The sequence below is a fragment of the Bubalus kerabau genome, chromosome 8 (genome assembly GCF_029407905.1).
Source record: "Bubalus kerabau isolate K-KA32 ecotype Philippines breed swamp buffalo chromosome 8, PCC_UOA_SB_1v2, whole genome shotgun sequence".
NCBI lineage: Eukaryota > Metazoa > Chordata > Mammalia > Artiodactyla > Bovidae > Bubalus > Bubalus kerabau.
In genome coordinates, this window is record NC_073631.1 from 9,425,747 (window position 1) to 9,450,985 (window position 25,239).

The following is a 25,239-nucleotide window of genomic DNA, read 5'->3' on the forward strand; positions in this document are numbered from 1 at the left end:
TATGAAGGTTACTGTTTTCTTCATTCTATAGATAATTGGAGTCCAGAATACTGAAATCAATTGCAAGGTCTTATAAATCTTTCTGGATAAAATTTACATTCAGTTAAGAAATATAATAGAAGCATATTTCAAAAGATATTTCTTTTCAAGACAACAAAAATAGCATTAATCACAATAGCAACTACAGTGTCAGCTGTGCCAGTGGACAGACATTACTCGGGATCTTGGTGCAGGCAGCCCCCTCATACCCGCCTTGGATGAACATGGAAGGAGCAGAGGCTGTCCAGCCTTCTGTTCTCGCTGAGCTCGGGGGCTGGTGGGGGAGCGGCTCCGGGTTCTGACACAGGCTCACAGACCTCCATCTGTGCTGGGCTATCTCCACTCATTAGCGGAATGTCACCAACCACCCTGTCTCAGATTTTTCATCTATGAAATAAAATGGTTCAATGAGATTGATCTTTCTGATTTCTTCCAGCTATTATATTAAGCTAAGGCATTTGCATTTTAATTACAGTTCAGACCCCCAGGCTGAAAACTGGTGACTCTGTTTTAAGTTTTGCAGAGAGAACATTCACTCATTTGCAAAACCACATAGAAAAATGGGGCTAGTCTTCTCTTATAAAGTTATAAAAGAGCCTTACACATCTTTCCTCCTTTCCTATGAATCCTGGAGTTAGAAACCACATTAAAAATTACCCTGCTGAGTTGCTAGACATAGTGAAAGTTGAACAGCACCCGCCACCCTTTTTAATGCTAAGTCGCCAACAGCACTGAGATGAGTAGATTAAATGTATCCTGAAAGGAATTCGAAAATAAAAGGAACAGCAAACTAGCACAGGAATGTTCCATTTTACTAAGTGTAGATTCCCTGTAGACTTAGTTAAGATGGTTCTCTTCAGCACTGGCAGCTTTTGCACTCAGAGAAATGTGTTTTTCTTTAAGTGTTTAATGTTTGTCAATGCCCAGGGCTGATTGCAAAGCACAGGCTGGATTCTCAGGGCTGCTTCTGTGGCCATCATTATTTCTACTTTGCATCTTCCTCTGAATAGAGATGAAGGTTCTTATTTGACTTCCTTTCTTCAATATTGCTTTATTTCAGTTCACTGTAAATACAAATGTTAACCCACAGTTTTACATCAGTGTCACTGTTGATTAAAGCACAGACAGACACACATCAACACAGACACACACAGACACACCTGCAGTGACTCCCCATGAACTGCAGAATTGGGCCCACCTTCCTGAGAATGATTCAAGATCTTCAACTTGACCCTAGCCAAATTTTTCATTGTCTTCTCCTGATTACCCTTCTTTATAACATATATATATATATATATATTAGTATATTCAATATGAATTATTCCAAAGTAGTCAATGCAATTGACACATTTCCATTTCATCTCAGTATTCTGTTAGAACTGGTTTGTACCAGCTCAGAGGAGCCGATGACTTCATTTTTCAGTTTTATCATCTAGCTGTAAAGAGTCTTCATTAAAATTCAGTTATATAAACTGACAATCAGACCAATTAAAAACAATAATAATAAATCCTTGTCATTCATCACCTCCAAGTTATTTTGTGCACTTTCCCATTTATGTTTTGAGGCATCATGGGATATTTATACCACAGGGATTGACAAATAGTACAAATCAGAGTTTTTTCCCTTAGAGAGATGGTTAAACATTAAGTAGCTTGTCACTTTCCAAACCTGCTTCAGTGACATGTTACCTCAATTACTACATTTTCCTTTACTTTCAAATCCTCCTTTTCCTCTAGTTCTTTACTTTCAATTTGTAACATATTGTAACTTTTCCCAGTTTATCCCATCTCAATAGTTTTCATTGTATTTGAGTTCAGGTCCTTGTGAGCAGGTGCACATGCTCTGACTTGTGCATTGTTGTAATGTCTGGTGCCCAACAGGAAGTACTGAATGCAGGGTGCTCTGAATAATTTGTTGTTGAATAAAGTAGTACCTAGAAAATGAAACAACCTCATCCTTCACACTCATTTTCCCCCAACTAATATCCCAACTGTATTTTCCCTTAAGGCCCAGGTCAAAAGTTACCATCCTTTCTAATCTTTGGGGACCTTTCCAATGTCATACTATCACCAATGTGGTATTTATTGACTTCTTAAACTTACTTTGAAATTCTGTTCCAGATGCATGGTTGATTTTAGAGTTTGTGGGTTTGAGAATAGCCCTCCTTGGGGCCCAGATGAGCTCTGGTTAAAAGAGATAATGAGATACTCATGGGAGGAGCAGAGAAAGACCAAGACAAATCCTTCCTTCTTCAGACCTTCAGTGGACCTGCAGTAGGGGCTTGGAAATTCACCATTAATTCTGCATCCTAGCAAGACATCTGATCTTTTGAGAAAAATAAACTGTCTTAAGAAAAAGGCTCTGTTGAAAATTTTATTGACAAAATCTATTATTAATAGAGGGTGTCCTATGTCAGTATTTCAACTCAGTAAATGCAGATGATTTATTTTTAGCATGTGTATCCCACTATAGGATAGTACATGATAACTAGTGGCAAATCAAAACTTATAAATAAGAAGATAATTATCATTCACAATTCAAAACTCCCAAGGGAATCCATGCTAAAATAATAAATTTTCATTGTCTTCTATATTACATATTTGGGGTCATTTACATATTTTGGGATCTGACCATAACAATTTTGGAATTTAAACATTTATGTTTGTTTGCAGGAAATTTAATGAGTAAATATCTTGTCACATAGATTTAGTAACATTTCCTAAAACATTTTTTATTTTTAGATGGTCTCCCTAAATTTCATAATTTAAAATAATGCTTCTTAATTATAATAGCCAAGACATGGAAACAAATATTGTCAACAGATGAATGAATAAAGAAGGTGTGGTACATATATACAATAGAATACTATTCAGTCATGGCTTTCCTGGTGGCTCAGATGGTAAAGAATCTGCCTGCAAAGCAGGAGACCCAGGTTCGATCCCTGGGTTGGGAAGATCCATTGGCAAGGGGAATGGCAACCCACTCTAGTTTTTGGCTGGAGAATCCCATGGATAGAGAAGCCTGGTGGGCTACAGTCCATGGGGTCACAAAGAATTGGACATGACTAACTCTTTCACCTTCCACTATTCACCCATAAAATATAATAAAGTTAAAAATTTTTTTTAAAAAAAGAATGAAATAGGCTTCTAGTTCAAGATGGCAGAGTAGAAGGATTGTGTTCATCTCCTCCTGTGAGACACCAAAACTGCACCAAGCTGTTGAACAACATTGACAGGAGGTCACTGCGACCCACCGAAAAAATGTATCCTGTGCCCAAAGACAAGCTGCAGCGAGATGGTAGGAGGGATGCAATCATGATAAAATCAAATTCCATACCCATCAGGTGGGTGACTCAGAAACTGGAGAATAATAACACCAAAGAAGTTCTCCCACTGTTGTGAAGGTTCTGAAACTCGTGTCAGGCTTCCCAGCCTGCGGATCCAACAAAGGGACTGGGAATCCCCAGGGAATCTGACCTTGAAGACCAGCAGGATTTTTATCATAAGACTTCCACAGGACTGGGACAAACGAAAACTCCACTCTTAAAGGGCACAAACAAAATCTTGTGTGCACCAGGACTCCGTGGAAAGGCGCAGTGACCCCACACAGACTGAACCAAAACTACCTGCTAGCGTTGGAGGGTCTCCTGTGGAGGCGTGGGTCAGCAGGGGCTCGCCACAGGGATGGGGGACTGGCATCAGCAGGCCTGGAATGTCCCTATTGGCATGAGCCCTCTGAGTTCACCATTAACCCTATCACAGGACATGTAGACCCCAGGGTTGGGTTGCTTCAGGAAAAAAAACTAATAAGGAGGGAGTGCAACCCCATCCATCAGCAGAGGATTGGATTAAAGCTTTACTGAGCAAGGCCCTGAGCAGGAGCCAGTTTTGTCCATTGCCAGTCCCTCCCATCAGGAAGCTTACATAAGCCTCTTAGCCTCCTCCATCAGAGAGCAGACAGAAGAAGCAAGAACCACAGTCCCACAGGGGCTAAAGCAAAAAGCATGAAACAGAAAGTTAATCACAATGAAAAAAACAGAAAGTTAGGTCCCAGATGAAGGGACAAGATAAAACCCCAGAAAAACAACTAAAGGAAGTGGAGATAGGCAATCTTCCAGAAAAAGAATTCAGAGAAATGATAGTGAAAATGATCCAGGTTCTCAGGAAAACAATGGAGAAGACATATTAATTTAGTTTATTCATTCATTCATTTAGTTTATGTTTTCCAATTTCTCCCTCTCTTTTTTTTTGATGTTCTTTCTCAAGACTTTATCAAGCATAGTATAAAAGCTTTTGTATACATATATATATATTTAATATGTATAATGTATATATTTTAGAAGACATGAATTTTCACCTAAAAAATTTGTGACATTTTTATTTCACTAGTTTGACTTAGTATAAATAGAATGCTAGATTTCTAATTAAAAAAATAGATCTGCAACAAACAACAAAGGTTCACTGTAGAGCACAGGGAACTATAGTCAATATCTTGTAATAACTTTTAATGGAAAATCATTTCAAAAATAATATATGTGTATATGTATAACTGAATCACCTTGCTGTTCACTTGAAACACTGTAAGTCAACTTTACTTCAGTAAAACATATATATTAAGAAAAAAAAAGAATGAAATAATTCTGTTTGCAGCAATATGGATGGACCTAGAGACTATCATACTAAGTGAAGTAAGTCAGAGAAAGGCAAAGACCAAATAATATCATATGTGTAATCCAAAATATGACACAAATTGACCATATTTATGAAGCAAAAATATACTCACAGACATAGAGAACAGAACATGTGGTTGCCAAGGAAGAAGATGGACTGGGAGTTTGGGATTAGCAGACATAAACTATTATATACAAGATGGATAAACATGGTCCTACTGAATAACACAGAGAATTATATTCAATACTCTGTAATAAATCATAACAGAAAAGAATATGAAAAGGAAAATATGTGCTTAGTCGCTCTGTGTGTCTGACTCTTTGCAACCCCATGGACTGTAAGCCCACCAAGCTCCTCTGTCCATGGGGATTCTCCAGACAAGAATACTGGAGTGGGTTGCTGTTATCTCCCTTCCAGGGGATCTTCTCAACCCAGAGACCTAACTCAGGCAGATTCTTTACTCTCTGAGATATCAGGGAAGCCCATGTATGTATGTATGTATATATGTATATATGTATATGTATATATATATATATATATATATATATATATTGCTGTTGTTGCTGTTGCTAAGTCGCTTCAGTCGTGTCCAACTCTGTGCGACCCCATAGATGGCATCCCACCAGGCTCCTCTGTCCCTGGGATTCTCCAGGCAAGAACACTGAAGTGGGTTGCCATTTCCTCCTCCAATGCATGAAAGTGAAAAGTGAAAGTGAAGTCGCTCAGTCGTGTCGGACTCTTAGCGACCCCATGGACTGCAGCCTACCAGGCTCCTCCATCCATGGGATTTTCCAGGCAAGAGTACTGGAGTAGGTTGCCATTGCCTTCATATATATGTGTGTGTGTGTGTGTGTGTGTGTGTGTGTGTGTATAAATGAATCACTCTGCTATACATCAGAAACTGCTGCTGCTGCTGCTGCTAAGTCGCTTCAGTCATGTCCAACTCTGTGCGACCCCATAGACGGCAGCCCACCAGGCTCCCCTGTCCCTGGGATTCTCAAGGCAAGAACACTGGAGTGGGGTGCCATTGCCTTCTCCGTCATCAGAAACTAACACATTGCAAATCATCTATACTTCAATAAAATCAATTTTAGAAAATGCTTTAATAGACATCATTTAATAGGAACTAATCACAACTTTGGGGCTTCCCAGGTGGCACTAGTAGTAAAGAACCCACCTGCCAAAGCAGGAGATGTAAGACACATGGGTTTGATCTCTGGGTCAGGAAGAACCCCTGTAGTGGGGCACAGCAACACACTCCAGTATTCTTGCCTGCAGAATCCCATGAACAGAGGAGCCTGGAGGGCTAGATAGGTTCACAGAGCTGCAGAGTCACATATGACTGAAGTGACAAAATATGCACACACACAGTCATAGCATGTCAAAAATTAAATCAAACACTTTAAGGTAGGATTACTTAGGTATGAATGAATATGATGGAAATTTTAATTTATATTTTTCTATTTTATTTTCAGAAACTTTGTCTCATTTCATGTAGTATCTCTATAATCTCATAATAATTTCAAAATAACTTTGATAACTTTAAGACAAAATGGTACTGTATTTGTCAATGCATTTTTCTTCAATTATATGTTCAATATGTTTTAATTCCATTTATTGTGTATTCTATGTACCCATGTTTCCAGTATGATTCAGTCTATCTGCCAATATGTTCTTTTGTGGTTTCCTTAACTGATTTTGTAGTAAACGTAATTTTAAATATTTAGGTTTGTAGAAAAGTGGAGATAACAAAATCACCCCAATGTAAGTATATCTAATGTCCCTTAGTATTGACATCTTATTATCCATATTTGTCACAATGAATGAACCAACATAAATATTATTAGCTAAAGCAGATACTTTATCCAGGTTTCCTTCGTTTTTACTCAATATCTTTTTTATGTCCCAAGATCTCATCCGGGAAACCATATTACATTTATTCTCCATGGCTTCCTAGGCTGTGACTATTTCTTGGACTCTCCTGATTTTTGATGCCCATGGCGGTTTGTGAAGTATTGAGTAGGTGTGTAATAGACTGTTTCTCAAATGGGTTTGTCTGATATGTTTCCCATGATTAGCTTGTAGTTACTGCTTTTACAGGAGGACAGTAGAGGCCATTGCCCTTCTCACCACATGCTATCAAGAGGACAGGCTAGCAGCATAACTTAACAAAGCGGATGGTAACCTGGTAACCCTGACCACCTGACTGAGACACTGTCAGAGTTCTCCACTTAAACTGTCCGTTATCTTTGGGAAAATGCCACAGTGTGCAGCTCACATCTAAAGAGTAAGTGTTGAGGGTGGAGTCTGTACATTAATTATTCAGAATTCTTCTCCTTGGGAGATGTGTGAATTCTCTCTCATATTTATGCATAAAATGATTGACGTATGAGTGTTGACTCACAGTCATTTACTTTATATTTTGTGTTACAGTTGTCCAGGTTAGGTCAGTTGTTTCACATGTTGTAATACATTCCCATGATCATTTTGTATCTGTAGCTATTTTTTGAGCTCTTCTTTATCCTAAAGTGTTACAGGATGCTCCAGGTTCATCTTCTATGCTTTTTGCCCCAGTTCTAGAATCAGTATTTCTCCAAGGATCCCTTCTTCTTTCTATTAGACAATGGGATTAAAAATCCATGAATCTGGGTGCCATACTGCTCCTTGCTACTGGGGTCTAGTTGATTCAAAGGTCTCTTAGTTGACAGTGCAACTGACACAGATCTTTAAATACTTCTGATTGTAACCAGCTATATCTACATTAAGCTAAACATGAGTTTATGCAAATGTCTCCAAATCAATCCACTACCACAAGGTTCATTCTGGCCTCCTTCCCGTGCTGTCTGTAGCTCCCACTTCAACAGAGTGCAGCCTGGCCCCAGTCATCTGATATCTATCTGCTTAACTGTTTAATTCTATTATACATTGACAACAGTATCAGAATTGCTAACCCAGACTCCTGTTGGGGAATACTGTTATCAACTAGATAATAGTGCTTTTGTACAGTCCTTTGAGGTGTTTGGTCTTAGAGATCACACTGATTTCCATGGTTATCTAGGTCAGCACTGTTCTCTCACCTCTGATATTATTTCACACATCTATAAAGCAGTTATATTATTTTTTCAAATTCTGCATTACCTAATGAATCTCCTCTTAAATGTTTTATATCAATATATGGGAATAATTGCATTCATCTCATGGAATGGTTGTTAAGGGCCAATGATATATATATGCCAGACTCTATTAGTTGAATTCAAGCTTGTGTCAAACATTGGCCTGCATTAACCCTGATGCTGAGAAAGATTGAAGGTTGGAGGAAAGGGGGACTACAGAAGACAAGATGGTTGGATGACATCACTGACAAAATGGACATGAGTTTGAGCAAACTACAGGAGAGGGTGAAAGACAGGGAAGCCTGGCATGCTGCAGGCCACAAAGTCGCAGAGTTAGACATGACTTAGCAACTCAACAACAACAACATACCTACAGAAAAGCATTTTTATTTCTTACAGTTTGGGAGTTATTAATTAGATATTCATGTGCAGGATTTTGTATGAACATAATTTTTCAAATTGCCAACAGCCATTGGATCATTGAAAAGCAAGAAAGTTCCAGAGAAACATCTACTTCTTCTTTATTGACTATGCCAAAGCCTTTGATTGTGTGGATCACAACAAATTGTGGAAAATTCTTAAAGAGATGGGAATACCAGACCACCTGACCTGCCTCCTGAGAAATCCATATGCGGGTCAAGAAGCAACAGTTAGAATGGGACATGGAACAATAGGTGGGTTCCAAGTCGGAAAAGGAGTACGTCAAGGATGTATAGTGTCACCCTGCCTATTTAACTTATAAGCACAGTACATCATGCAAAATGCAAGCTGGAATCAAGATTGCCAGGAGAAATATCAATAACTTCAGATATACAGATGACACCACCCTTATGGCAGAAAGTGAAGAACTAAAAAGCCTCCTGATGAAAGTGAATGAGGAGAGAGAAAAAAGTTGGCTTAAAACTCAACATTCAGAAAACTAAGATCATGGCATCAGGTCCTATCACATCACAGCAAATAGATGGGGAAATAATGGAAACACTGAGAGGCTTTAGTTTTTTGGTCTCCAAAATCACTGCAGATGGTGATTGCAGCCATGAAATTAAGATTCTTGTTCCTTGGAAGAAAAGCTATGACTAACCTAGACAGCATATTAAAAATCAGAGACATTACTTTGCCAACAAAGGTCAGTCTAGTCAAAGCTATGGTTTATCCAGTGGTCATGTATGGATGTGAGAATTGGACTCTAAAGAAAGCTGAGCGCTGAAGAATTGATGCTTTTGAACTGTGGTGTTGGAGAAGACTTTTGAGAGTCCCTTGGACTGCAAGGAGATCTAACCAGTCCATCTTAAAGGAGATTAGTTCTGGGTGTTCATTGGAAGGACTGATGTTGAAGCTTAAACTCCAATACTTTGGCCATCTGATGCAAACCACCGACTCGGGAAAGACCCTGCTGGTGGGAAAGATTGAAGGCAGGAGGAGAAGATGACAGAGGATGAGATGGCTGGATGGCATCACTGACTCAATGGACATGAGTTTGAGCAAGCTCTGGGAGTTGGTGATGGACAGGGAAGCCTGGTGTGCTGCAGTTCATGGGTTCACAAAGTTGGACAGAACTGAGCAACTGAACTGAACTGAATTTTTCAAACTGTTGTACAAATACCTAGGAGTGTGAATCCTGGATTGTATGGTAAGATTCTATTTAGCTTTGTAAGAAATCGATAAACTGTTTCTGGAAATGCCTGTACATGGTATATTTCCAAAATTAATAAATAAGAATTTCTATTGCTTGCATCATCACCAGAAATTGATAGCATCAGTTTTGCAGATTTTAGCCTTGTGCTAGATACATAGTGCTATATCACTATTGTGTTAATTTCAAAGTCTTTATGGACAAAAAAACTTTGAGGAACTATTTATATGTTTATTGCCTTCTGTATATCTTCTTTTCTGATGTGTCTGATTTTTTCTTCCTCCATTTAAAAAAAGGTTTACTTGTTTTCTTTATGTTGAGTTGAAAGAGTTATTTGTATATTTGGTATACAAGTACTTTATCAGATATATGTTTTACAAATATTTTTTCCTAGTCTCTGGCTTGTCTTTTCAGTCTCATAAGTGTTTTCACACTAACACACATACCCAAAATATTTTTAATTTCAATTAAGTTAAACTTGTCAGTTTTTTCTCTTACTGATCACTTTTTTCGGTGTTATGTCTAAAAACTCATTTACAAATCCTAGATCGTATACATTTCTCCCAATGTTTTCTGTTGTAGGTGTTATAGTTTTGCATTTACATTTATGTCTATGATCCATGATTAGTTAATTTTTGTGTAAGTGAAAAGTGTATGTCTAGGTTCAGTATTTTGCATACAGATGTTCACATTTTCCAGGAAAGATTGTCTTTTGTTCAGTGAATTGGTTTGCACTTTTGTAAAAGCTCAATTGACTAAATTGTGGATCTATTTCTGGACTCTCTCTTCTGTTCCACTGATTGATCTGTCTGTTCTTTCACCAATACCACACCGTCTTAATTACTGTAGCTTTATGGTACACCTTGCAATGGATAATAGTCCTGCAATGTTGTTCTTCACTATTTGTTGGCAATTCTAGGTCCTTTGCCTTATCAGAGAAATTTAAAATAAGTTTCCTGGTATCCACAAAATGACTTGCTGAAATTTTGACTGGGGTTCCATTGAATGTATAAATCAAGGTGGTAAGAAGCTTGACATTTTAACTGTATTGAGTCTTCTAATCCATGCAATTTCTCTGTTTCTGTAAATTTTTCTTGACTGCTTTCATCTTTGTCTCCCATTTATATGCAAACAAATCCTGCACACATTTTATTAAATTTATGCTTAAGTAACTGTGTATACTGTTGTAAATTATATTGCTTTAATTTTAAATTCTGATTATTCATTATGTTATAGAGAAAAACTATTGGCCTTTGTATATTGACATTCAACCCTAAGCCCTGAACTTGCCTATTAGTTCCAGTAATTTCTACTGTAATTTTTATTATTTCATTTCTTCTACTTGCTTTTAAGCTTAATTTGTTCTCCTTTATTTATTTTCCTGGGAGGTTAGACTATAACTTTACATGCTCCTTCTTTTCCAAGATATGCATTAATGTTATAAGTTTCCTTCTACGCACAGCTTCTGCTTTGGTCCACAGATTTTGACAAGTTGTATTTACCCTTTAATTTAGTTGAAAATCTGTTTTACTTTCCCTGTGACTTTTCTGGGATCCATAACTTACTTAGAATGTGTTGTTTAATTTCCAACTATTTGGGGATTTTGCAGCTATTTACTGTTACTGATTTCTAGTTTAATTACATTATGGTTCAAGAACATGCTTTGTAAGTTTCCTATATTTTAAACTGTGGAGTTTTCATCTGTTGTGGATATCTAGGTTGCTTCCATGCCCTAGCTATTGTAAATAGTGCTACAATGAACATATGGGTACATATGTGTTTTTAAGTTATGGTTTCTTCAGGGGATATGCCCAATAGTGAGATTGTTGGGTCATATGGTAGTTTTAGTCCTAGTTTTTTAAGGAATCCCCATACTGTTCTCCATTGTAGCTCTATCAGTTTACATTCCCACCAACAGTGCAAGAGGCTTCCCTTTTCTCCACACCCTTTGCAGCATTTATTGTTTGTAGACTTTATGATGATGGTGTCATTGTGGTTTCAATTTGCATTTCTCTAATAATGAGCAATGTTTAGTATTTTCCATGTGTTTTTTAGCCATCTATATATCTTCTTTGGATCAATGTCTGTTTAGATCTTTTGCCCATTTTTTGATTGGGTTGCTTGATTTGTGGTTTTGAGCTACATGGGGAGCTTATATATTTTGGAGATTAATCCTTGGTCAGTTGTTTCATTTGCTATTATTTTCTTCCATTCTGAGGGTTATCTTTTCACCTTGCTCATAGTTTCCTTTGCTGTGCAAAAGATTTTAAGTTTAATTAGATCCCACTTGTTTATTTTTGTTTCTATTTCCATTATTCTAGGAGGTAGGTCTAGACAATCTTGCTGTGATTTATGTCAAGGAGTGCATTGCCTTTGTTTTCCTCAAAGAGCTTTATAGTTTCTGGCCTTACATTCAAGTTTGTGAGCCAGTTTGAATTTATTTTTGTGTGTGGTGTTAGGAGGTGTTCTAGTTTTATTCTCTTACATCTAGCTGTCCAGTTTTCCTAGTACCATTTATTGAAGAGGCGGTATTTTCTCCACTGTATATTCTTACCTCCTTTGTCAAAGATAAGGTGCCCATAGGTACGTGGATTTATCTCTGAGCCTTCTATCTTGTTCCACTGGTCTGTATAAAGCTGTGGTACTTGTATACAATGAAATATTACTCAGCCATAAATGGAATGCATCTGAGTCAGTTCTAATAAGGTGGATGAACCTAGAACCTATTATATGGAGTAAAAGTAAGTCAGAAAGAGAAATACTACAGATTGACTCATCTCTATGGAATCTAGAAAGATGCTACTGATGAACCTACTTGCAGGGCAGCAATGGAGACACAGACATAGACAACAGACTTGTGGACACAGTGCGGAAAGGAGAGGGCTGGCTGAATTGAAAGTAACATGGAAACATATGCATCACCATGTGTAAAATAGACAGCCAGCAGGAATTTGCTGTATGGTGTAGGGAGCTCAAGCCTCGTGCTTGCCGACAACCTAGAGGGTAGTGGGTGGGAGATGGAAGGGAGGCTCAAGAGGGAGGGGACATATGTATACCTATGGCTGATCCATGTTGATGTATGGCAGAAACCAACACAATATTATAATTATCCTTAAATTAAAAATAAAGAAAAAAAATGAACATGTTAAGTTTATAGTAATACCATTTTTTCCTAAATAGTAAATTTCATCAATCAATTTTCCATAAGAAAATCTTCAGTTGAAATGGTGCCTTTCTAAAATGTTTCCATAGTTTGTTTTTATTACATACCTCCACAATTTTAATGCTTACGAGTTTTGCCAAGAAAATGCACTGGTCATAAGAAACACCCTCTTCCAACAACACAAGAGAAGACTCTATACATGGACATCACCAGATGGTCAACACTGAAATCAGATTGATTATATTCTTTGCAGCCAAAGATGGAGAAGCTCTATACGGTCAGCAAAAACAAGACCGGGAGCTGACTGTGGCTCAGATCATGAACTCCTTATTGCCAAATTCAGACTTAAATTGAAGAAAGTAGGGAAAACCACTAGACCATTCAGGTATGACCTAAATCAAATCCCTTATGATTATACAGTGGAAGTGAGAAATAGATTTAAGGGCCTAGATCTGATAGATAGAGTGCCTGATGAACTATGGAATGAGGTTCGTGACATTGTACAGGAGACAGGGATCAAGACCATTCCCATAGAAAAGAAATGCAAAAAAGCAAAATGGCTGTCTGGGGAGGCCTTACAAATAGCTGTGAAAAGAAGAGAAGTGAAAAGCAAAGGAGAAAAGGAAAGATATAAACATCTGAATGTAGAGTTCCAAAGAATATCAAGAAGAGATAAGAAAGCCTTCTTCAGTGATCAATGCAAAGAAATAGAGGAAAACAACAGAATGGGAAAGACTAGGGATCTCAAGAAAATCAGAGATACCAAGGGAACATTTCATGCAAAGATGAGCTCGATAAAGGACAGAAATGGTATGGACCTAACAGAAGCAGAAGATATTAAGAAGAGGTGGCAAGAATACACAGAAGAACTATACAAAAAAGATCTTCACGACCCAGATAATCACGATGGTGTGATCACTGACCTAGAGCCAGACATCCTGGAATGTGAAATCAAGTGGGCCTTAGAAAGCATCACTATGAACAAAGCTAGTGGAGGTGATGGAATTCCAGTTGAGCTCTTTCAAATCCTGAAAGATGATGCTGTGAAAGTGCTGCACTCAATATGCCAGCAAATTTGGAAAACTCAGCTGTGGCCACAGGACGAGAAAAGGTCAGTTTTCATTCCAATCCCAAAGAAAGGTAATGCCAAAGAATGCTCAAACTACCGCACAATTGCACTCATCTCACATGCTAGTGAAGTAATGCTCAAAATTCTCCAAGCCAGGCTTCAGCATTATGTGAATCGTGAACTTCCTGATGTTCAAGCTGGTTTTAGAAAAGGCAGAGGAACCAGAGATCAAATTGGCAACACCTGGTGGATCATGGAAAAAGCAAGAGAGTTCCAGAAAAACATCTATTTCTGCTTTATTGACTATGCCAAAGCCTTTGACTGTGTGGATCACAATAAATTGTGGAAAATTCTGAAAGAGATGGGAATACCAGACCACCTGATCTGCCTCTTGAGAAATTTGTATGCAGGTCAGGAAGCAACAGTTAGAACTGGACATGGAACAACAGACTGGTTCCAAATAGGAAAAGGAGTTCGTCGAGGCTGTATATTGTCACCCTGTTTATTTAACTTATATACAGAGTACATCATAAGAAATTCTGGACTGGAAGAAACACAAGCTGGAATCAAGACTGCCGGGAGAAATATCAATAACCTCAGATATGCAGATGACACCACCCTTATGGCAGAAAGTGAAGAGGAACTCAAAAGCCTCTTGATGAAAGTGAAAGTGGAGAGTGAAAAAGTTGGCTTAAAGCTCAACATTCAGAAAACGAAGTTCATGGCATCCAGTCCCACCACTTCATGGGAAATTGATGGGGAAACAGTGGAAACAGTGTCAGACTTTATTTTTCTGGGCTCCAAAATCACTGCAGATGGTGACTCCAGTCATGAAATTAAAAGACGCTTACTCCTTTGAAGGAAAGTTATGACCAACCTAGATAGCATGTTCAAAAGCAGAGACATTACTTTGCCAACAAAGGTTCATCTAGTCAAGGCTATGGTTTTTCCTGTGGTCATATATGGATGTGAGAGTTGGACTGTGAAGAAGGCTGAGCACTGAAGAATTGATGCTTTTGAACTGTGGTGTTGGAGAAGACTCTTGAGAGTCCCTTAGACTGCAAGGAGATCCAACCAGTCCTTGCTGAAGGAGATTAGCTCTGGGATTTCTTTGGAAGGAATGACGCTAAAGCTGAAACTCCAGTACTTTGGCCACCTCATGTGAAGAGTTGACTCATTGGAAAAGACTCTGATGCTGGGAGGGATTGGGGGAAGAGGAGAAGGGGATGACAGAGGATGAGATGGCTGGATGGCATCATTGACTCGATGGACGTGAGTCTGAGTGAACTCCAGGAGTTGGTGATGGATAGGGAGGCCTGGCGTGCTGCAATTCATGGGGTCGCAAAGAGTCGGACACGACGAAGTGATTGATCTGATCTGATCTGAAGATGCATGAAACAGTGAGGCACCAAAACCTGTATGTCCCATATTTTTATTTATTTATTTTCAGCATCCATGTTCTAGCAGGACACTGGAATAAATAGAAAAAATGGAACATATAAATATTGAACCCAGAGTAAGGCCTTGGCTAGGATGTGTAGCAATGCAAAGTAGTAAGTCTGAGTCTGGAACCTAGGCATCCTGGAAACTGGAAGAAGAACCAGGTAAAAATGTGACCCATGGAAAAAGAATTGTATGAGTGTTAATATTTGAAAATTATGAAAAGTATAGTAAATTCCCTACATACAAACTTTCAAGTTGAGAACTTTGAAGTATGCAAATGTGCACGCCATCTGTTGTACTATTCTGCTATACTTTTCAAGGTACTGCAATGTAACATTAAACATGTTTTCTTTATTTTTTGTGTTTGTTTTTATGTATTACTTTTATAAACCTATTACAGTACAGTCTCATATCACTGATTTTGTTAGTTGGGTACCTAGATTAACTTTGTTGAGCTTATGAACAAATAGGAGTTACAAACATACTCTCAGAATGGAACTTGTTCATATGTATGAGACCTACTCTAGTGACTATATAAGCAAAGGGAACACTATTGGTATCATCCCATACTGTATTCAGGTTTCCCTGATATTCTCTAAAATGGCTTTCTCTGCTGGTTGATAAGGACAAGAATAAAACAGAGACCCCACACTGTGGGTAGTTTCTGCATTAAGATTAATCAGTGGGTTCATTTGGTGACAGCAGCCTCTCACCACTGAAAATGTTCCCACCTAATCTAATGTTGTCATCTGTTTGGTTGATGACCTATTACCTTGGAGCTTATACAATTTTCCAACACTTTCCTTTTTTCCCCTTACATATTAAGTAGAATGCTTCTGTAAAAAGAAACTTTCCCTTATCTACTAGAACTTCCATTACCCAGAAATCAAAATTCATCCCTGAATCGTAAAACAAGTGTTTTATCTTTCCTTTTATGATTGAGGAAATGTGACTTAGTTGCTTCCAATTACATCTGCTCTTGTTTTCTATTGCTTTTTAGCAAAATACTCCCAAAAGGAGCACCTTAAAATAGCCAGCACTATCTCACACAATTTCTGAGGGTTTAGTATCTGACAGTAGCGTCACTAAAGGTTTGAGCTCACGTCTCTCATGAGGCTGTAACCAAATCATGGCCACAGGCTGAAGCAATCAATGGACGTGACTGGGCATGGAGGATTTTTCTCTGAGAAAGTTCACTCACGTGACTCTTGGACCAAGATTCAACTCCTCTCTGGCTGTTGGCGTGAAGACTCAGCTCACCACATGGACCCTCTGGAATTTCTCATAACCTGACACAGCTTACTTTTCCCAGAGGGAAGAATCCAAAACAGAAGTGAGCAAGGAGAAAAGCATCCTCTCCAAAGTCACACCCCCCACTTCTGCTTTAAATTATCCACTAAGGCCAGTTAGTGGATAATTATCCCCTATCCTCCACTCTGGAGGATGGAAATCGGACCCCACATCTTGAAGAGAGAATTAGTGCCTAAGGGTCAGAGAATCCTGTGGAGACATTTTAAATCACCACAGTGTCCAATGGCACAGTAACCTCAGCTCATCTCACAGAGCTCCTTCATCAGATCTGAAGTCAACCTTTCCTCCAAGGAAGCTGGTGATTTATGTTATTTGAAATGCAACATTTCTTCAGGGTACATTTTTGTTTTTATTAAAAGTATAGTCAATGCACAATGTTATATAAGTCAGGTGTACAATAGAGAGACTCACAATTTTTAAAGGTCATATTCCATTTACAGTTATTATAAAATATTGGCTATATTCCCTGTGCTGTGCAATGTATCTTTGTAGCTTATTTTGGCTTTTAGAGATGTTAATGAAGGAGGAAACATAATAGGCTCTCTCTTGAAAGCAGGACTCCATCTTGGGCTGGACTGTGGACTTTGAGCTATACGCCCACCAGGCTCCTCCATCCATGGGATTCTCCAGGCAAGAATATTGGATTAGGTTGCCATTTCCTTCTCCAGGGGATCTTCCCGGCCCAGGGATTGAACCCAGGTCTCCCGCATTGCAGGCAGATACTTTAACCTCTGAGCCACCAGGGAATCCATCAAAGGGAAGCCACCCTTTAATCTATGGAAATAACATACCAACTGGAAAACCAAGCCCCAGAAGGAAGAGCCCCAGGGCTATCCGTTGCCTAAAAGAATACTCTAATTATCTGTATAACCGAATAGAATCATACATTCTATTATGCTTATTGGGGTGTGACCACAAGCCTATTGATAATTGTCCACTGTTAACTACCTAGGCTTAAGGCATATGATCACCAGTTAACTTTGATTGTATCTTCTTTTTCTTTTGTTCAGACTAGTTTCAGGGAACCTTCCATGCTTAAGGTATATAAGGTTTTCACAAAAACTGGTCAGGGTCCTTGGCTAAGAGGAGACTCTGCCTTGGGCCCGCTGGTGTAATAAGCTGCACTCCACTATCTGCATTGTCCTTCTGAGTGAGTTTGTTTCCTGGAACATGTGGCTACATTTTGCCATGGGGCTGTCATGGATTTTGTACATTTTTAGCAGACAGAGCTAGAATGCATATATTTTAAAAGAAAATGTGTGAGGCTATATTGATATTTTTACTTCCAATTCTACAAATACAGGTTTCACTTCACTGCATTGCTTTTATGATGTTTTCTCTTTTCCCTTACATTGAAAATATTGACTGCCGACAATAGAAAAGTGAGAGCGCTAGTTGCTCAGTCATGTCTGCCTCTTCATGACCCCGTGGACTGGGCTCCTCTGTCCATGGGGATTCTCCAGACAAGAATACTGGAGTAGGTAACCATTCCCTTCTCCAGAGAATCTTCCCAACCCAGGGACAGAACCCAGGTCTCCTGCATTGTAGGCGGATTCTTTATCATCTGAGCTAACAGGGAAGTCCCTGCTGACAATAATGGCATATCAATTATTTGCATTTTTCTGCCATATAGTTTTCAAGTAAGGTATGTATATTACCAATATATCTATCAATTGAAATTTATAATTTTTTTTTTTGTGGTGGTGGTTTAGTTGCTGTGTCCAACTCTTGTGACCCTGTGGACTGTAGCCTGTCAGGCTCCTCTCTCCATGGGGTTCTGCAACCAAGAATACTGGACTGGGTTGCCATTTCCTTCTCTAGGGGATCTTTCTGACCCAGGTATCGAACCCAGGTCTCCTGCATTGCAGGCAGATTCTTTCCCCACTGAGCTACCATGGAAGACCCCTTTAGGTAGTGTAGTAATATCAAATCTTGTTTTAATCATTTTATCCCATTCTAAATAGCCATTCAAGGAATTTTTAAAAATTCATTTGCGGTAAGTCCTTTCTTAAAAAGAAAAAAAAAATACCTCATTAAAATAATAGCTAGAACTTTTTTGTTTTTTTTTCCAAGTTTTTTGTTGATATTCTTAATTGCTCTTATTAACATCTGTAAGGTCCATAGAGAAGGCTTCAATGAAGCTTTCTAAACAGGTTTCTTTCAGTCAAAAAAGTGCTTACATTAATTTAACTACTGTTTTATAGGCACCAACAAAACGGTTGTTTACAATGAGAGCACTCTCGATTTGATAACTTGTTAGTTTCTCTAATTTTAAAAGGATCCACTGTTTGGCCACCAATTAAGAATGCAAAAGTACTGCTTATAAGCTGAGTATACACAAACAAACAAACACTAGAATAACCTTGGAAGATCAGATAGGATATTTACATCTCAAAGATACAGAGAAATCTGAACTTCCCCCAGAAGACCTTGCTTAAGATTTTACCAAGCCAGGTTTCAATTTTTAACTGCATACTTGTTAAAGAGCCCCCTCAAAATTTAGGGTGAGAGTTAGTTTCTCCAGTTAGCTCAATACTTGCAAATGAAACAGATAACCACAGATTGGGACTTAAATCCTTGTGCCGGGACTCTAACCCAGCCAAAAGCTTGCTTGGGACTTGAACCCACGTGCATTCCCAAGTTGTCTTCTGCCATATTTAGATCCAGTCATCCTGGATTGTGAAGTCAAGTGGGCCTTAGAAAGCACCACTAAGAACAAAGCTAGTGGAGGTGATGGAATTCCAGTTGAGCTATTTCAAATCCTGAAAGATGATGCTGTGAAAGTGCTGCACTCAATATGCCAGCAAATTTGGAAAACTCAGCAGTGGCCACAGGACTGGAAAAGATCAGTTTTCATTCCAATCCTAAAGAAAGGCAATGCCAAAGAATGCTCAATCTACCACACAATTGCACTCATCTCACATACTAGTAAAGTAATGCTCAAAATTCTCCAAGCCAGGCTTCAGCAATACATGAACCGTGAACTTCCAGATGTTCAAGCTGGTTTTAGAAAAGGCAGAGGAACCAGAGATCAAATTGCCAACATCTGCTGGATCATCAAAAAAGCAAGAGAGTTCCAGAAAAACATCTATTTCTGCTTTATTGACTATGCCAAAGCCTTTGACTGTGTGGATCACAATAAACTGGAAAATTCTGAAAGAGATGGGAATACCAGACCACCTGACCTGCCTCTTGAGAAATCTATATGCAGTCAGGAAACAAGTGTTAGAACTGGACATGGAACAACAGACTGGTTACAATTAGGAAAAGGAGTATGTCAAGACTGTATATTGTCACCCTGCTTATTTAACTAATATGCAGAGTACATCATGAGAAACCCTGGACAGGAAGAAACACAAACTGGAATCAAGATTGCCGGGAGAAATATCAATAACCTCAGATATGCAGATGACACCACCCTTATGGCAGAAAGTGAAGAGGAACTCAAAAGCCTCTTGATGAAAGTGAAAGTGGAGAGTGAAAAAGTTGGCTTGAAGCTCAACATTCAGAAAACGAAGAACATGGCATCTGGTCCCATCACTTCATGGGAAATAGATGGGGAAACAGTGGAAACAGTGTCAGACTTTATTTTGGGGGGCTCCAGAATCACTGCAGATGGTGATTGCAGCCATGAAATTAAAAGACACTCCTTGGAAGGAAAGTTATGACCAACCTAGATAGCATATTGAAAAGCAGAGACATTACTTTCCCAACAAAGGTCAGTCTAGTCAAGGCTATGGTTTTTCCTGTGGTCATGTATGGATGTGAGAGTTGGACTGTGAAGAAAGCTGAGCACCAAAGAATTGATGCTTTTGAACTGTGGTGTTGGAGAAGAGTCTTGAGAGTCCCTTGGACTGCAAGGAGATCTAACCAGTCCATTCTAGGGGAGATGAATCCTGGATGTTCATTGGAAAGACTGATGCTAAAGCTGAAACTCCGATACTTTGGCCACCTCATCGAAGAACTGACTCATTGGAAAAGACTCTGATGCTGGGAGGGATTGGGGGCAGGAGGAGAAAGGGACGACAGAGGATGAGATGGCTGGATGGCATCACCGACTTGATGGACATAAGTTTGAGTGAACTCCAGGAGTTGGTGATGGACAGGGAGGCCTGGCGTGCTGCGATTCATGGGGTCGCAAAGAGTTGGACACGACTGAGTGACTGAACTGGACTGAACTGATACTTAGATCAGACATTGAGAAAGGTAAATGGACTCTTATTGTTCCTCGATTTCCATCAGGAACTTCTCTCAGAGGCAAAAGTGTAGGGGCAGTTGTTTGGTAACTTATATCACTGACAGTGCTAGCTGAGCTAAGGATGGGCTCCTTGGGTAACTTAGGGTACAAAGAGATTCCTGAATATGGGTGTGGCCTCTTTTCATCCCTAGTTGAGTCTTCCCCTGAGGCAATGATTCCTACCAGTAGGCAGGAGTAGTTCTGGTTCCTCCTTGTAAATGATTTAACCTGTGGAGGGCCCTAAAGGGTAAATCAGTTAAATATAAACCTAGCCGCAATATAGTATCATAACTCAGGGACCCATTTAGTGGCCACTTTTCTTGGCTTTCTAGCTTATACTGTGGTCAAACATGATTACACAGCCTAACAAGTTTCTATGATTTTAATCCCAGTAGTTCAAATCTTTGCCAACACTGGAGGATAAGACCCAGAAAGATATTGGTTGGGATTGATTCCTCCTGACCCATTTCAGACCCAAACCAGAGATGATGCCTCTAACTCCTACTCTATCCAAAATTTTACCCTTAAGTCAAAATCCGCCACACAATTTGATCAAGATTTGCACTTATGATTTTAGATGCTATCCCTTCCAAGGCAGTCTCCCAACCAGTTGTTAGTGCCCAAAAGTTGTTGCAAAGAAACCTTTTCTTACCTTATCACCATCCCTTTGTGGGTGCCAGCTGAAACAGTTAACCACAGATTGGGACTTGAACCCACGTGCTGGGACTCGAACCCAGCCAAAACCCTGCTTGGGACTTGGACCCACATGGCTGGGACTTAAACCCAGCCAAAACCCACAGTACCTGGTTTCAGGACCTAATGAAGCTCAGGCCCTTGATGACTCATGGCAGAAAGAATTCAGTGAGAGACAAAGTGATAGGTAAGAAGTGGATTTATTCAGATACAGAGAGAAGCACACACACTGCACAGACAAGAGTGTGGGCCATCGCAGAGGGTGAATGCAGCCATAAAATGTGGCAGGGTTAGTTTTTATAGGCTGGGTAATTTCATATGCTAATGAGTGGAAGGACTATTCCAACTAGTCTTGGGAAGGGGTGGAGATTTCCAGGGTTTGGGCCACTGCCCACTCCTTGGTCTTTTGACAGTGACTTGGAACTGTCATGGCACCTCTGGGTGTGTCATTTCACTTGCTGATTCAGGCTCAAGGTCTAGTCTTGTCTGCCCTCTTGGTCCCATTTGATTCTAAACAGTTTGTGTTGTGTCCCTGGGCTATGTCATTCTTTCAAAAGTTGTGCCCTGCCCCTTTCCCTCTTGTTACACTGTGGTTAACACATACAATATATGTTACCAGTTGCTGAAAATTGATGCTGTTGCTTCATTAAATTCACAGGTATTCTAATAAAGAAGTATTATACATAGAAACTAAAGTGCAAGGTCTCCTGGATACGTCCAAGTCATATACCCATTAGAAGAAAGCAGCTTCAGCTTCTTCAGCATTGCTGGTCAGCACATAGACTTGGATTACTGTGATACTGAATGGTTTGCCTTGGAAATGAAGAGATCATTTTGTTGCTTTTGAGATTGCACTCAAGTACTGCATTTAGGACTCTTTTGTTGACTATGATGGCTACTCCATTCCTTCTAATGGATTCTTGCCCACAGTAGTAGATATAATGGTCATCTGAGTTAAATTCACCCATTCCAGTCCATTTTAGTTAGATGATTCCTAAAATGTTGATGTTCATTCTTGTCAAGAAGCCGAAGTTAAAAGGTTCTAGGTAGTGGCGAGGGTTATTCCAATTATTCTTGGGAAGGGGCAGAGATTTCCAGGATTTCTGCCACTGGCCATTCTGTGGTCTTTTAACAGTGCCTTGGAACTGTCCTGGCACCTCTGGGTGTGTTATTTCACTTGATGATTGAAAATCAACATCTACTCTTGTTTGCCATCTTGGTCCCATCTGATTCTAATCGGTTTGTGTTGTGTCCTTGGGCTATATCATTCTTTCAAAAGTTGTGCCCTGCCTCTTTCCCTCCCATTCCACAACTAAGTATGAGCTCCTTATGTCTTTCTACAATGAAGCCACCTAAGTATCTTTCAACTGAGTCCCAAATATTTCTCAGTGAAAACTGAGCCTGCCCCCACCAGTGTCTTTCCAGCGGTAGGTATTTTCTCTGTTTGTTTCAACTGAGACCTGGGTGTCCTTAACTGACTCCCTGCCCCTCCCAGCATCTTCCAACAGAGTCCCACTCATAATCTAGACCCTGGGGGAATATTTATTTCCCAGTGTCTTCCCAGAAGGCCCCTCTCCCCAGTATCTTACTGAGATGGGGCAGGTACCTGCTGTACCCCACCAATAAAAATTCAGGATCTCAACTGGTATGAGAGATCTGAGGACCAGGAGAGACTTACCCAAAGCCACCAAATGCCCAAGGAAGCGAATGGGCACAAGGGGCCTCTGCTGGTACCACGGTTCCAGTTTCTCCTAGAGTTCAGGTGGGAGAGAGAAATTGTTCCATTAGAGTTACTAGTTTCAGCATGTTTTTAATATTTAGTGATTTCTTCACTTTTCTTTAAAATTTTGTTTTTACAAGTATATAAAAATTAAAGGATTTTGAAGTCCATATTATGTACCAAAATACTTTCAAAAAACTTGCAATTTCATCCCTGTGCATCCTACCTTTTTCCTTCTAAAACATGACTTACTGCTTTATATATTGTATCATATATCATATTATATATTATGTATTATATATTATACTTCTAGACTTTCCCTTTGAAAATATATTCTCTCCTCTGCCCTTCCCTCCATCCTCCTTCCCCTCCAGAGTTACAGTAGATGATGCTATATATGGATTTCTACTCTTTTGTAATGTAATAAAATATTCTAATGATGAATTCACAACCGAAGGCCTTAGTATCCTTCTTACAGACACATAGTATACCACAGCATGGATCTATTCATAGAAACAGTTTCATATTTATGGAAATTTGTTTCTAATTTATGCTATTATAAACATAGTTGTACAGGAAACTTATTTTTGGCCTGGATGCATTGTTATAATTTCTGGGTGTAGGAATGATAAACTCAAAGGTAAATGTATATGCCATTTCCCCAAATATTTCCAATTTCTTCTCCCTGGAGAGTGTATAATTTTACATTCCTACCAGAAATATAGGATACTCCTGTTTTATACCTAAGCTAAGTGTATATTGTCATACTTTTGCATTTTTACCAGTCGATAAATGAAAAAATCTCAATGTAATTTTAATTTCAATTTCTCCTACAATAATTGAGTTTGAAAAAGCACCCCTTATTTTAAAGATAATTATTTTAGCTTCTCGTTTAACATATTGTTCTAACTTTACAGAAGAGTTGCACAGAGATTAAAGAGTGTTCAAATATGCCTTTCATCCACTTTCTTCTGTTTTAATATTTTACACAATGGTGGTTTATTCATCAAACTAAGATATTGAGCAAATATTACTAAACAATGACAGATTCTATTCGGATTTCACAGTTTTTTCCCTGAAGTCCTCTTCCTGCTCCAGGATCCCATGCAAGACACCCACTGCGTTTACTCCTCATGTCTCTTCTATCTCTTCAGTTGCAGTTTTCCAGGCTTTCCTTCATTGTCATCATTTTGACACTTCAGAAGCACAGTGTTCAGGTGTTTTGCCAAATGTCTCAAATTTAATTTAATCTAGTGTTGTCTCATGATTATATGGAAATAAGGGAAAGACTGTTTACATGTTTGGTTTTGGTTTCCTTGCTTGAAAAATATAATCCATGTTTCTAACTGTATTCTTTCTAAGCATGCTTGTCACTATGTTGTCTTAAATCTATCTTTAGAAATAGGCCAGTTTCTTTATAGAGATTAAATCCAGGCAGCAGATCCTCTCTTCTCTTTCCTTCACATGGTATACAATTTCAGTATAGTTTTACATTAACTGCCTAGAGATTATAGAATTTGAAACTTCTTTTGAATCCCTCTATGTGGTAGCTTCAATATGCCAGAAATGGGGCATGAGAATGACCAGATGTCATACAAGTTCACGCCCATATCTCCAGCATAAAGCCCCCAGTTCACAAAATGTGCCTTTTTGGCTTAGAACCAGCAGTAAGATGCCCTTGTCTTGCAGGTCTTTGCAGAAATTCCTTCTTATTTCTTTTCACCTACAGCCTCCTTCTAAGGCAGATTCACACCTGTCCTTCAATATATAGGTTTAGAGATCAGTAAAATATGATGAAGTTATTTGCAGGGATGTGTGTTGATGAGAATCTTTATTTTATTGGGGCTCATAATTTTAATCATACTTATAACATATCTATGGTTTTAAAAATGTTAATCACCATCAATCAAGAAAAATGAAAAAACAAAACCCAGACTTGATTCAAATCCTTTTTAAGGAAAACTGACATTTCCTTTAATAAAACTGTGACAACAAATGGAAAATCAATGTTTAGGAACTGACCTGCTACGCTGCTGCTGTTGTTAAGTCGCTTCAGTCGTGTCCGACTCTGTGCGACCCCATAGACGGCAGCCCACCAGGCTCCGCCATCCTGGGATTCTCCAGGCAAGAACATTGGAGTGGGTTGC

General features: G+C 39.0%; 1 long non-coding RNA gene across 1 annotated transcript; it reads right to left on the reverse strand.

Annotated features, from left to right (window-relative positions):
• Positions 1–743: 743 nt before the first annotated feature.
• On the reverse strand, positions 744–21,425 carry LOC129658487 (uncharacterized). Its single transcript, XR_008717364.1, has 3 exons — positions 21,332–21,425; positions 2,143–2,223; positions 744–1,103 (listed from the first exon to the last, which is right to left on the reverse strand). It is a non-coding gene; the product is annotated as an uncharacterized LOC129658487 (long non-coding RNA).
• Between the last annotated feature and the right edge of the window lie 3,814 nt (positions 21,426–25,239).